Genomic DNA, 15,356 nt, shown 5'->3' with positions numbered 1-15,356 from the left:
GTGAGTAAAAAAATTATAGGGCTTGTGTATTTAGCTCGAAATTTAAGTACTGTACCGGTATCATATATTTACCCGAAAACCATTAGATTTCTAAAAAATAACCCGTTCTTACATTGTGTAACGGGGTTTGGGTTTATTAGCTGTGGAAATGAAGGTCAAATTCAGTGAAAGCATATTATTTACTACAGGAAAAACTATTTTTCTGTTCAGAATGTTGTTCTTTCCATAACTATAATTTTACCAGTAGAATAACCAATTTTTAAGGGTAAATATATTTCTAGCCAAATACCTGAATCATATATGTTTCGTATTTGCGATCTTGTGTTTAATGCATTTCTAGTCATGATTATTGGGGCAAACCACTTGTATAGGAGTTTTGACCCCATTATATTAAAGCTATTATTGGGAACCTCAGTCAGCGATTTTTGGTGGGAAATTCTCAAAACTAGTGATTTGCAGCAATGGGCTAATAACGGTAAAAAATGCATAGTAAACACAAGATAACCAGTTGGAAAAATATATTGGTTGTTTAATTGGCTTTAAAGTACCATAATTTTAAAAGTTATGACTAAAAAATCACATTTGTTCCCATATTAACAACCCTTCCATTATTTATGTCGATATTCTTTCTGCGAAGCTGGAAGGTAGCCATTAAACTAAAAGTGCGAATTGGGAACCCTACCTAACTGCTTAAGCTGGTAGGCCGGGGTTGCCTGGAGGGTACCCAGCCACAGCCACCTCTGTATACACTCACAGTCGTGAGCTACGCCACTGTTTCTTTTGGCTCGGTAGAGAGAGGACGTGTCCTCTCTATCCTCCCAATGCCGTCTTTGGATATTATAATCTTTTTCTCTTTTCAGGTGTGTTTGCTTCTGATCTCCTTCATGCGGACTTGTCCTGGGCGCTAGGTTGCTGCGTACGGTACCTTCAAGTCATCGCTGGATACCGTCCCACACTCTTTTTGTCCTTCGTTTAGAGGGCATCGCTGCGAGCAGGGTTCGCCCTGTGTAGAGTGTAGGGTGTGGCCTGCCTTCCAATGGGGGAAATTTGGTCGGCGCAGAAAGAAGAAAGTTAAGTGTGACCTTTCACCCTTAGGAGCGAGAAAAATGCGTTTTTCTTTTTCTCGCACCCCCAAACCTTTTTCTAGAGCTCTTTCTCATTCATGCTCTACCAAGTGATGATCGAGCAGGAGCGCAAGCCATTTAACTCCTTGGCAACCCCGGGGTCATGGCAGGGGGGGGTTAGTTGCTTCCCCTAGAGGAGCATCTTCACCTCCAGCCACCGGGGAGCCATTATCCCTAGCAGATGTTTTGCAGGTATGGTCTACTTTAAGGGTTTCTGCACCTCGTACAAAGGAAGAGCTTGTTTGACTCCTTCAGCGTGGTGTCAAGAAGGCCCCTTCTCCAGTTCCTACATCATCTCTCGCTTTGGAGGTCTGCGAAGTCCATCTGTCGCCTTCTCCTGGACCTTCCTCATGTGGACTAGGCGATCACTCACGTTCGCCCCTCCAATGGCCTCCTACTGACGACGATCCTACTTGCCATCCTGGGACATTGTCTTCTGTTAACCTTCAGCCTTCTATTTCTTCCCACAGGAATACTTCGGCTGTAGGGAATGATCCTCCAGAGACCAAAACACCTTCCACCAGCGATACGCGGGGATGAGCCTCTCCACCTTCTCGTCCTTTAAGACACTTCTGGTTATCATTCGCGACGATCTGAAGATCATGAGGATCGTAGGTCACCGCGATCCGAATGCCCTTTGTCTATAAGGCGTTTTTGCTCTAGACCTTCATGCTCATGAGACCATCGCTCTCAGTGCTCTCCTCGGAGGCATTCCTCTTCACGAGGAGAAGTCTAGACCTAGGCCCAGACGCTCTCTTTCTAGATCTCGAAGATCTAGATCACGAGGACGAAGCTCCCGTTCACGAGGGTAACGTTCACGAGGCTGATGTTCACGTTCCCGAGCCAGGCACTCGCGATGTTCATGCCATTCCCGATTGAGAGCTAGATGCTCCTTATCGCGAACAGTACGTTCACGATTGCGAACCGTGCATTCATGATCAAGGTCTAGACATTCCTCGTCTAGAGGTAGAGGTAGGCGTTCACACAGCCTCTTAACCCATCCTTTTCCTAAACGACCGACCCTGATCATGAGACAGACTGTTCTTCAGGCAGGCGTCCAGCTGAACCTCCATTGCCTTTTGCTGCCTTGGGTGCTTTAGCGAAGCTATCTACCATGCAACGCACTACAGCGTCTTGGTGTGACGCATTCACCAACACTTGAGGTTGCGGCTATTCAGAGGCCCCCTCTGTCGACATTGTCGGGTGGAGTTCCTTTGCAGCAACATGATTGCCCTAAGCTTCCTTCTTCCAGATTGGCTCCTAGTGCTCGTGTTGCTAGCACTTCTGCTTGTAGATTGCGCCCATTGATGCACGAAACTCGCGATTTTTCACACGAATCTCGCAAATCGGCGATTTCCACGAGCAATTCGCGAGCTGAGGTTTCGGAACCATGAGCAAGTGCTGTACCAATACTTCCGCCTCCGGCTTCTATCACCGTTAGCGGCAGGCCTATAACCTTATCATAAGCTTTAAGGAGCCTCCTAATATGTTCGCTGACGTACCTATTTGCCCGGATTGTCCTCCTCGTTCGTTGAAGGAACATATCCTGCTGCTGCAAAGACACTCCCCTACATCTGTGTAGGCTCCCTCTTAAGCTCTCACTAGGGGATGTTCTCCTCCTGGACTCTCAAGGGAAGCCCAGGGCTTACCTAAAGCTTCTGAGCTCTCTGCATGGGTGAGTACCTTCCTCTCTCCCCTGCAGAAGTCTTTAGGCATGGCTCTTCCACTGCCACAGCCTCTGTCTGCTCCAGTCAGAACTACAGTACTCCAAAAATTCCCTTGGAGTCTTCTTCGAGTTTGTCCCTTGAGAGTCTCGACCCTAAAAGGAGGCTATTGTCGGACAAGGCATGAAGATCTCCTTCATCTCGATCTCGTGCCGAGGTGCCTCCTCCTTCTGACTCTAATATGGCTAACTTTCTCTTTACTACGGTTAATCCCTGGATGTTCAAAATAGTCACCTTAGGGGATCGCTTCCCATTCATTCAATCTCTCCCTCCTTTGAATCGGGATCCAGTGCATCTGAGCTTTTATGCGAAGGGATCCGCAAAGGAGCTGGTCCTCAGGGCCAAAGTCCAGACCTGGCTGCAGAAGGGCACTCTCTAAGAGGTTTGGGATGGGTTTCCAGGCTTTTACAGTCTAATTTTTCTAGTGAAAAGGGCGACTGGAGGGTGGAGACCAGTCATCGATCTCTTCCCCCTGGACAAGTTTGTTCAACAAACTCAATTCAGAATGTAGATGGCAGACACGGTCATTCAGGCGGTTCGACCAAGGGACTTCATGTGCACTCTGGATCTCAAGGATGCATACTTCTAGATCCCAATCCATCCGTCTTCAAGGAAGTATCTCAGGTTCATACACGAGGACAAAATATACCAGTTCAAGGTTCTATGCTTCGGTCTCGCGAAAGCACCTCAGGTCTTTACCAGAGTGTTCGTCCTATTGTCATCTTGGGCTCACAGGAATGGCATTCATCTTCTCAGGTACCTGGACGATTGGCTAACCCTGGCAAACTCAGAGACGACCATTCTTCGTCACCGACACATGCTTCTCGAGTTTTGTGAGGATCTAGGGGTCTTGATAAATCACATGAAGTCATCACTGCTACCTTCACAAAAACTGGTATACTCCGGTAAGATGATAGACACCGTCAAACAGAAAGTCTCCCCATTAGACGAAAGAGTACACAGACTGAGAGAAGTGGCTTCACCCTTCCTCAGACGGAAAGCTCTACCGGCCTCTCGTTGGTTGAGTTTGTTAGGTCACCTAACCTCTCTCCTCTGTCTAGTTCCAAACGGCTGCCTCAGGATAAGATCCCTGCAATAGCAGCGAAAGTCTGTGTGGAACCAACACTCAGATCCACCGGACACTTGAGTTTCAATTACCTAAGAACAAGTGACGGACTTGTTTCAGTGGGTGGCAGACGAAAATCTTTGCAAAGGTCAGGATCTTCTTGTCCCTCCTCCGGATTTTATGCTTTTTATAAACCCATCAAAAGAATGGTGGGGGGCCCACTTGCTTTATCACACGATCTCCGGCCTTTGGTCAGAGTCAGAAAGGTACGAGCACATAAATCTCCTAGAGATGAGAGCAGCATACCTAGCTCTTCATCATTTCCAACAAGGCAGTACTTTTTTGCAACCTCTATGCCATCTTGCAGTAAAGATCCTCAGATGGTCAGAAGAACATTCGGTGTCCCTATCGGTTTGCTTCATTCTAGGCAAGAGAAATGTGCTCGTGGACAATCTGAGCAGAGCGACTCTGTAGGCTTCGAATGGTTTTTCAATCCTCTGATAGCCAACAAAGTCTTGACTTTGTGGGGTTCCCTGACTGTAGACCTGTTCGCAACATCTCTGAACATCAAACTTCTGCTGTATGCTTCTCCACTCCCGGACCCTCAGGCATCATGGCAGGATGCATTTCGACAACGGTTGGACAACATTGATGTGTTCGCCTTTCCCCCGTTCTGTCTGATGAGAAGACGGCTCAACAAGACTAGAGCATCCAAAAACCTATTGATGACCCTTGTAGCTCCACTATGGCATCATGCAGAGGGGTGCCCGGAGTTGTCGAAAACACATTTCCGTTTCTCGGTCATTACAAGAACCCATATGCTTTTACCCACAGCCAAATAATCCAAATGAAAACATATTTTGGTGTCGTGATTTCTGCGCTTCATGTGTAGAAAGGATTTCTCTATCTTACGATTATTATTTGCCTGGCTGTTTTAAGGGAACATCGCCTCTGTTAACATGTACCTGTAGGCTACATTCACTTTATAAAAAGATATTTACTTTTACTTAAAAATTTTGCAATTCGTTTTCATCATTTTTTCTACTAACTTTAGACTAATAAGTTATTTAATAGAATTAATTCCGTAAGGAAAGTAGGTGGAATGATTGATTAGTTGGGTGCCGTTCTTTCTGACATCGCAACTACAGTGTTGTGCTGTTGTGGGAAGTATCTGTTTAAATAAGACAGAAAGTTTCTCTGTTTGGAACGACTAGCACCTCAGACCGTTGACATTATTATTATTATTATTATTATTATTATTATTATTATTATTATTATTATTATCCAAGCTACAACCCTAGTTGGAAAAGCAAGATGATATAAGCCCAAGGGATCCAACTGGGAAAAATAGCCTAGTGAGGAAAAAAAAACAAAGATAAATAAATTCACTCGAAAATATGTGAAACAGGTCATCGAGGACCCAAGTTATTATATGGGCTACAAAACTTCAACATTTGCATCTTGATTAAAATTCTGGCAACCAGGACATGACGTTCAAGTGTTGTAAATGAAAATGGCCAAGTGATGAAACCTTTATTAATTTTATGTTAGAGATATCACCATGTATTTCATGTATTTTTTAAGAATATGACTTATGGCACATATGCCTGTGGTGGTTCGATTTTCTTCTGTATTTTTCGTACTATAAACCATGTAATGACGCCATGTAATGTCAATTGAAATTTTGTAGGAAAGTTTACCTAGCTTTCATCTCTCTCTCTCTCTCTCTCTCTCTCTCTCTCTCTCTCTCTCTCTCTCTCTCTCTCTCTCTACATGCTTTCAATTCATATGGTTCACAAATTTTACTCAGGAATCCGTAGCATAGTTGACTAAAAACAAAAGCAAATCCAACCAGATACCACATAGCTTGAGTTGTTGCTCAATCTTCACGCTGCCTAAACAATGGACGTAATCTCTCTCACGTCATTTGTAGAACTGTTATGATAAATGTTATCGACATTGAAATGAAAAAGTGAATAAGTATAAGTTACATAGTAACTGTAAATAGAAAAAAAATATATTTGTTGTTATATAGTAACTGTAAATAGAAAAAAAATATTTGTTATGCAGTATAGTAACTGTAAATAAAAAAAATATAATTGTTGTTATACAGTATAGTAACCGTAAATAGAAAAAAATATATATGTTTTTATACAGTATAGTTTATACAGTATAGTAACTGTAAATAAAAAAAAATATTTTTCAAATTATGCTTCAACAGCTGGATTGCTGTTTCTTCACTTCGTTGGGATCCTGAAAAGTGCCATATATTAAAACGAAAGGGCTGCCCAATGGGCTCCCACTTGCTAGTGGAGAAATAAAAAAAAAAAAAGCTTAGCTGCAGCTAAAATCTCATTGCTTAGCTATAAAGGGAACTAAGCAATAACAGAACCAAATAAGTTTGTTTAGGTTGTGTATTTTCGCTTTTCATTATTGACTTGTATTTTATTTGGTGACTTTATTATTGCAACAGATAACGTATCGGACTTCGATTGTTTATGCTCATGAATTTAATATTTTATTACTTTTTTTTTTTTTTTTTTTTTTTTTTTTTTTTTTTTTTTTTTTTTTTTTTTTTTTGTCGTCGTCGTCGTCGTCTTCGTCATCATCACTTGGCTCCGATTCCAAACAATGCAACACAATGCTGAAGTGTTTTAAGACAAGTTTGCTGGATAACCGCTTCACATTTCACTTCCTTTTCCTATTTTTTTCATTTATAATCAAAGGTGGAATGCCTTCAATTTTCTCCATTTTCTTATTTTCTCATTTATAATCAAAGTTTGAATACCTTCAACTCTCTCCCTGTTAATTCATTTTATCATCTGTCCAGTTTCCTTATAAAAATATACAATACATCACTACTTGGAAGGGTAGAATTTTTTTTATTATTTATAAGGGATATGGGAATTCCATCATTCATTTAGGCTTAAAAATGTGTTCACATTTATCTCTAGTTATTTACACGAAAGATTCTGGGGGGAAGAGGGGTTGAGTCAGGGAGCTAATTGGCAGGTAAGTAGGCTTAGGTGGAAAACTAATAAAGGATTTGTTTAGTTTTGTTTGGTGAAAGTCAAGTACCGAAGTGTAAGTAGCGAATACAAGATCAAACGGGCTATGACGAAAATGGCTCCTGTTAGAGAAAGAGAGAGAGAAAGGGGGTTTGGTTTTGTCCTAAGGGACTCCTCCAAGCAGGGTTGCCAGGTTTTCCAAATGAGAAAATGCCAACCTCTGATCAACTGCAGATTTAAAATGCCAACCTAGTAAGAGAAAAAAGGTCGAAAATATAGCATTTAAGGCTGAGCAATTTCAAAAAGTCCAAATTTAGGTATCTGGCACGAAAAAAAGGACAAATTTTTAGTTTTTTCTGGCCCGAAAAAAGGCCAACCTGTCAATCCTGCGGCTCCAAGTAGCATTATTAACATAACTTCCGCTACATAGCTTTTAATTTTGTTTCTACTTCCCCTTTCCCTTTAAGGGTTTTCAACAGCTGCTTAATGTTGTTGCGTAGGGCTGTTAGCCTCCTTTCCCCTCTGGCCCATCCTTTGAAGATCTGCGTGGGGGAGGGACTGTGGCTGAGAGATATACGAGTTTGAACGAAAATATTTGTACTATTAATGTGCTTCTTTGAGACCTGTCTGGTTACTCTTCTCTTTGACGAAAAGTTATGGTCCAAAGAGAAGGTGGAGAAAAGTAATGGTCCAAAGAGAAGGTGGAGGCATTTTCATAACTCGGATTTTAAAGAGGGAAAAATTAAATGATTTCAAGGCTTTTCGTGGTGGGCTTCTGAACTGTTTTGCCTTTGTTTTCCATCCAAGTTTATGAGCTTTAGTTTTGTTATTGTCTCTGTTGTATGTACCATGGTCTTCCACTGTCTTGGGTTAGAGTTCTCTTGATTGAGGGTCCACTCGGGCACACTATTCTATCTTGTTTCTTTTTCTCTTGTTATTTTCAAGTTTTTATAGTTTATATATGAAATATTTATTTTAATGTTGTTATTGTTCTTAAACTTCTTGTAATTTTTCCCTGTTGGAGCCCTTGGGCTTATAGCATCCTGCTTTTCCAACTAGGGTCGTAGATTAGCAAGTAATAATACTAATACCAATAATAATGTTCGTCGTCGTTTTCCGTAAATGGAGTCTTAATTAGTTCGTATTGATCTTCTATAAAGGCATATTAGTTTTGCTTGATGGGTAAGCTGTGCACTGAAATAATAGTTTGTTTATTTTCTAAATAAAGCATTTCATTAAATAAGCAAAACTTGTGTTCTCTATTTTATTTTGATGCCTTTAAAGGCTGTTGGAATCACTCTTCTTATATTTTAAATTTTGATCATTGGAAAATGATAACGTAAAAGACTTCAAGTAGTGGATGAGTCCCTACGATTGTCATTTAAGAAATCGTCAATTTATTTATGTATTCGTGACTTACTTTTTGTTAGATTTTTACTTTTTTTGTTACTACTACTACTACTACTACTACTACTACTACTACTACTACTACTACTACTACTACTACTACTACTGCTGCTGATTATTCCACTAACCTGGAATGATGATTATAATGATAATTATATTTTTGTTTTAGCATTAAGTCATTGTACAAATATGGTATGTAGATACACTGGAAGCTAAAGATACACAATTTAGGTGCGAATAGTTGGTAATGCCGTCATTGCGTCAGTGTACCTCACGTGGGTTACTCTAGTTATTACTTTGCATTTCCCTTCGAGCCCTAATTTGACCCACTTTTGAGCCTTGTTATTTACCTATTCATCGCCTTCCCACTTCCAACTGCAGGGATTTCCCATTCTTGGACGTGGGTGCCCATGTCCTAGTGCCGGTCTGTGGCCTAACTGTATAAATCCATTCCGATTCCATATACCTGTCCAGTCTATTTTGAAAATGACCTCATTGCAACTGCAGGGCTTTCATCTAATAGGTTATGAAACGCCTTAATGTTTATTATAACATTCTTAGGTGTATAATGAATACTCCTAATTGCCATTCTGTTTCGGGGATGTTATTACAAAACTGTCCATGTACTTTAAAAATCCTCTTGGGAAACTTTGCCCAGTCGAGTTCTTAGACTATGAAGTAACTACTCAATGATACAAAACATCTTTAAAAGGAATTCAGAATTTTCTTATCCATTTAATTCGTTAGAAAGATTTTGTTGATATTCTTGGTTACTTGGGTACATCTTAGTCGCTTCAATCTAAATATTGGTTATTACTACCTTGTTAATTATTGCTTAGTAAGTCAGCAAAATTAAACCAGGCAAATTACAATTGCTAGCCACAGTTCAATGTGCGACAACTTGAAATTTGTCCTTATTTTTATTTGGAAAAAGGTAACGAAGAATGACACCTGAACGTACAATTTTCATGCAATAGAGAACAGAGGGAAAAAAATGCTCTAATTTGCAAACACGCCTAGAATGTTATAAAGAGAGTAGACTTTATCAGGTTCTAAATGGTACCTTATTTTGCATTTAGACAATGAGGTAATTAGGAAAAGTGGAAAATTACCATGGAAGCATATCTTCTGATATATATCATATTTTACTTTTGTATTCTGTCATTTTTATTTAGAACATGATAATTATCAGTGTTCTTTATCACTTTAGCCTTCGCATATAAATTCTCATTTTCTTCGTTGTTCCTCTCGAAGTTAGTGTTTGCTGCACCTTTATTTGTGAAGTCAACAGAACTACTTTATGTTCTAGTTTCTTTTGCCAAAGAAATGCCTCTCTACATCAACCTGACCTTCCGCTAACCTGGTTTCTTTACATACCTTCTTCTTTCAGGTCTATATGGCCTAGCTGGCTGACTCACAGCAAGTCTTAATTTCTCCTCGCTGTCTTTTATTTCATTCGCCACCCTTTTGCTGAGAGATTTACCGTCAATTCTATTTGGGAAATTCTAATTTAAGCCAATTAGCGGTGCGCATCAAGCTGATTTCTATTGCCACAAAAGTGTGTGTATATTTTCTCCCTTCGTTATTTTGACATTTAAATTCTCATTTACTTAAGCTATCGTAGTCTGTGAGAGATGAGGAATTATGTGATTAATCCTGCCAGTATTTATTGAAAAGATTTAGAATTTAATCTAAAATTTCTGGCATGCTTGGCTTTATGAACACACATTTTGTTCTTGATTTTAACGGCTCAATGATGCTCACTGTTGCCAATCTTGGAATTTATTTCTGAAAACTGATATTGGATGGACCCGAAATTTAGCAACGTCTGCACCAGCCCCAAAACTACTGGCTGTTTATTAAATGCGCAAACTTGATAATTACTTTAACATATTTTTCAGAGTCTGAAGTCTTGTGTTTGCCTTTTCATATGAAAACTTTGCTTCCAGAACTCTTGAATGTGCAGTTTTTATTTTTTTTTTATTTTATTGGAATTGTATGAGTATATGTATCTTATTTTTGTCCAATTTAAGGATTTTTGGAATTGGGGTTCTATAGTCAATTCTTTTTAGTGAGGCAGATTTGCACTGACTCGCAGGGGTACCCTTTTAGCTCGGAGACGATTCCTGATTGCTGATTGGTTGGACAAGATAATTCTAACCAATCAGATAGCAGGAAACTTTTCCGAGCTAAAAGGGCACCACTGTCAGTCAGTGCAAATGCGCCTCATTAAAAAATTGAGTTTAGTTGCTTGTATTTCTTATTACCCAATTTTTACCACCACAAACAAAATTTGGAGTAAATTATTGAAAGGGATAAACGGAAAAATATTTGATAAAAGTAAGTTTATATAATAGGTTTATATTAATTACCGCTTGTAATGGACAACCATTTCGCGGACAAAAATAATCTAGACCGTATTACAATAACGCGACTCACTTGAGAAACGCTGTCTTACACGACTGCCATGACACATCAGTGGTTGTATCGGGTCTTGCAAAGAAACTTCAGTAATTGCCTAATTAGCGTACACGACAGGCAGGGTCCGAACACTGGAATTTGACCCGTTCGACCCAACTGTTTGAAGGGGGATAGTGCTATTATTATTATTATTATTATTATTATTATTACTACTTGCTAAGCTACAACCCTAGTTGGAAAAGCAGGATGCCATAAGCCCAAAGGTCCCAACAGGGAAAATAGCCTAGTGAATAAAGGAAACTAGGAAAAATAAAATAGCCTAAGAACAGTAACAACGCTAAAACTAATATTTCCTATATAAACTATGAAAAAAATTTAACAAAACAAGAGGAAGAGTAATTAGATAAAATAGAGTGCCTTAGTGTACCCTCAAGTAAGAGAACTCTAACCCAAGACAGTGAAAGACCATGGTACAAAGGCTATGGCCCTGCCTAAGACTAGAGAACAATAGTTTGATTTTGGAGTGTCCTCTTAGAAGAGCTGCTTAGCATGGATAAAGAGTCTCTACTCCTTAATAACTACTGAAGGGTTTTAACGCTCTCTGATGGGGGGAATAAGAGACGATTTTGACTAATTTACCTCTGCTTTTGCTTCATTTATTTCATCTTTTATGTCTCTTTTAATTCCTATTTCATCGTGCAATTGCTGAAGGGCACCCCGGGCATAAGCACCAGGCCATATGGCCTTAATTCCATGAATTAATTAAGTTCGATAAGACCTTTTGTAATGCACGACTGAAACATTTCTTTGATTTGTGTGTGATGGATCAGGTGCAAAATGACGGGGATTTGTAATTTCATTCATCATTCTGCTCGGCGTCAATGACCTTCGATGTCAGGATGCCTGAGAACTTCAAATCATTCATTCATTCATCATTATGTCATAAGGTGAAGTTTGAACATCTTTCTGGTGCTCATTGTCCTGGTGAGATAATGGATTAGGGCTTTCATTGGAAAACAACTAAACTAATTCTCCAAAATTCTGTTGATAGAGTTATGACATCTGTGTATTTTCTGAAAGATAATTTTCAATTTTGCTAAGTAGGAGGTTTAAGTAATTTGTTAGTAATACATCACTTATATAAGTGACTACAGTCAGTGGAATAACTAAACTAATTCTCACAAATTCTGTCAATAGAGTTACGACATATGCGTATTTTCTGATAGATAATTTATATTTTTTTCTAAGAAGGAGGTTTAAGTAATTTGTTAGTAATACATCACTTATATAAGTGACTACAGTCAGTGGAATAACCAAACTAATTCTCCCAAATTCTGTAAATAGAGGTACGACCTCTGCGTATTTTCTGATAGATAATTTATAACTTTGCCAAGGATGTTTAAGTAATTTGTTAGTTATACATCACTTATATAATTCACTACAGTCAAGATCATGTTATCCCACCAATACCCCAGCAATTGGTAGTGCAGTACTGCAACTAACAATTATTATTAGGCTAAAACTTCTATTTTTCCCTGATTGTTTACACATGTTTCCCCAACTATGAGCTTTTTTTTTTTTAAGTTGACCAGATGGGTCGTATTCTAGCCAAGCGGCCGCTGTGAAATGCTGGCTGAAGCTGTTGTATTAACTCGAAATAGCTTTTAACTACTTTTAAGAGCACCTGGATCCTTGCCATACCGTCCTGATTAGGCATATCGACGTTGGAATTTGAATGCGTAAGCTTCCGTCCTTTTTTAATGGCGGTGGCTGCACATATGTATTTCTTATGTAGTTATGGGGAGTTTATTTTTTTTTTGTAGGGAAAAAGAACTGAAGTGTTAGTTTCTTTACTGCAATAAAGCATACTTTTAACTTGGTCTTTTGTTCGTGGAAACTAAAACATGTCATTTTTCATCTTAGGCGATGGGTAGAATTTTCTTGTGTGAAAGAAAGAATAAATAAATGTGCATTTTATTTATTTTTTCTTAATAATCAAAGAGTAATATTTCTGATTGTACTATCGACGTTGGAATTTGAATGCGTAAGCTTCCGTCCTTATTTAAAGGCGGTGGCTGTACATATGTATTTCTTATGTTGTTATAACCGATGTGTTTTGCTTCTTTACTGCAATGAAGCATATTTCTGACTTTGTCTTTGTTTTCGAGGGAAACTAAATTAGGACCATTTTCATCATGAACGATGTGTAGAATTTTCTGGTATGAAAGAAAGAATAAATAAACGTGCCTTTTTTTTCTTTTTAATAATCAAAGAGTAACATTTGTTATTGTACATCGTGATTAACAGAGTTGTTAGAACGATAAAACATAATTCGTTATGATATTTGTTCTCTTCATCTTATTCCTTCACTTTTTTTAGCCATGCCAAGCATAGTAACCTGTCTATGCGGTTTAAGCAATTTTGCTTTTGAACTAAGTTTTTGTGTGATAATTATTAAGCCACAAAAGCCTCGACACGTGTAGTGTCGAATCCAAACAGGAAATATATTAAGTTAAAGGGGTAAATTCAAGTGAGATTCTATTTCACGTACTGTAGGATAAAAAAGAAGCTATGGATAACAAGGCCAAGCTGAAGGATACTGGGTTATATAAAAAAAACATAATACTGGAACATACTCGGTAACATGTGTATATTGGAATCATACCTTGAAGAGGATGTTTATTCGCATAGTTTCCACTGTAATTTAATGTTTACAATGGTGATCACATAACGTTCAAAAGAGAAGTTTAAATCGAAAAACTGAAATATTTTTGTTTTAATGAAATAAGTAAAACTTGAATATGACCTGTTTATTTTATCATAACTTATCAGTATTATTATTACTGTTAGTAATTTATTATGATATGTCATCCCATTTAGAATTACACACGTGGGGGGAATTGTTAGAAACAAACATATAAAAGGACGGAAGTAATTTTAGCATCATTTCGTATTGGTCATGTAAAATTGGCACAGGAGTTTTTAATGTGCACATCCATGAAGCAGTTCCCAGGTGCAGTAAGTGTTGCCGCTAATTTACTATAGTACTGTACATTTTTTTTTTTCTTTTTTTTTTGCGACTGTAAAGTTTTTGAGAAAAAGATATTTATGGTTTGGCAAGAAAAGTTTTTCTGCGAGTGTGTCTGTTTCTACGATTTTTATTTATAATAAGATTTTTCTCATAATTTATTTTATATCTTTTATATTTATATTTCGCCCTTTTTTTTATATTTGATATAAGTAATCCCCCCCCCCCCCCCCGAATTTAATGGGGGTCAGCTCTGAGGCGTCGAGTTCGACTCATTGGTCTGGTAACTCTCCTCCCTATACTACTACTACTACTACTACTACTACTACTACTACTACAACGTGAGGGGAAAGCTCGTTTGCGCTTATGCAAAACACATTATGTGAACACTAGCCTTGTGTAGAAATGAATAAATGGATTATTAGTGGGGAAAAACACTATTCGACTGTTCGTGATGTTTATAACGTGTAAAACTTCCATAAATAGATTTTTTGTGTTGGTGTGAAGTACATTCGGGAAATTTTGGTCTATATACCTATATACCATTTTTATCTTAAGCATTCGGGGTGTGAATCACATTTAGCTTGGTTCTTTTTTCAAATCCATATTAATTTTGAATAAATGTGCCTAAGATTATTATTAGTAATTTTTTTTTTAATATAAAATTTCAAAGATCGTTTCGACTGAGGGGGTGGGGGCCGAATAATACTTGCTGCATTAAGTGACGTTTCATATTCTTAGACTTTACTGTCAATGTTCATTTGAACTAAACCACAGGTAATTTTAATCTCTCTCTCTCTCTCTCTCTCTCTCTCTCTCTCTCTATCGTGTCCACTACTTGCAAAGGCAATTACAAGCTTGAAAAATAGTACTTACTGCATTTAGTGTCCTTTCATATTCTCAATCGTTACAGTCAATCTCTCTCTCTCTCTCTCTCTCTCTCTCACCGTGTCCACTGTTTGCAAAGGTAATTTCAAGTTTGAAAAATAGTACTTACTGCATTTAGTGTCCTTTCATATTCTCAATGTTTATTTGAACACTCTCTCTCTCTCTCTCTCTCTCTCTCTCTCTCTCTCTCTCTACCGTGTCCATTACTTGCAAAGGCAATTTTAAGCTTGAAAAATAGTACTTACTGCATTTAGTGTCCTTTCATATTCTCAATCTTTACAGTCAGTGTTTATTTGAACTCACTCTCTCTCTCTATCTCTCTCTCTCTATCTCTCTCTCTCTCTCTCTCTCTCTCTCTCTCTCTGTGTCCACTACTTGCAAAGGCAATTTTAAGCTTGAAAAATAGTACTTACTGCATTTAGTGTCCTCATATTCTCAATCTTTACAGTCAATGTTTATTTGAACTCTCTCTCTCTCTCTCTCTCTCTCTCTCTCTCTGTCCACTACTTGCAAAGGCAATTTTAAGCTTGAAAAATAGTACTTACTGCATTTAGTGTCCTTTCATATTCTCAATCTTTACAGTCAGTGTTTATTTGAACTCTCTCTCTCTCTCTCTCTCTCTCTCTCTCTGTGTGTGTCCACTACTTGCAAAGGCAATTTTAAGCTTGAAAAATAGTACTTACTGCATTT

The sequence above is a fragment of the Palaemon carinicauda genome, chromosome 19, assembly GCF_036898095.1.
Source record: "Palaemon carinicauda isolate YSFRI2023 chromosome 19, ASM3689809v2, whole genome shotgun sequence".
In the NCBI taxonomy this organism is placed as follows: Eukaryota; Metazoa; Arthropoda; class Malacostraca; order Decapoda; family Palaemonidae; genus Palaemon; species Palaemon carinicauda.
The sequence above is the reverse complement of the archived record's forward strand: the minus strand, read 5'-3'. Positions refer to the sequence as shown.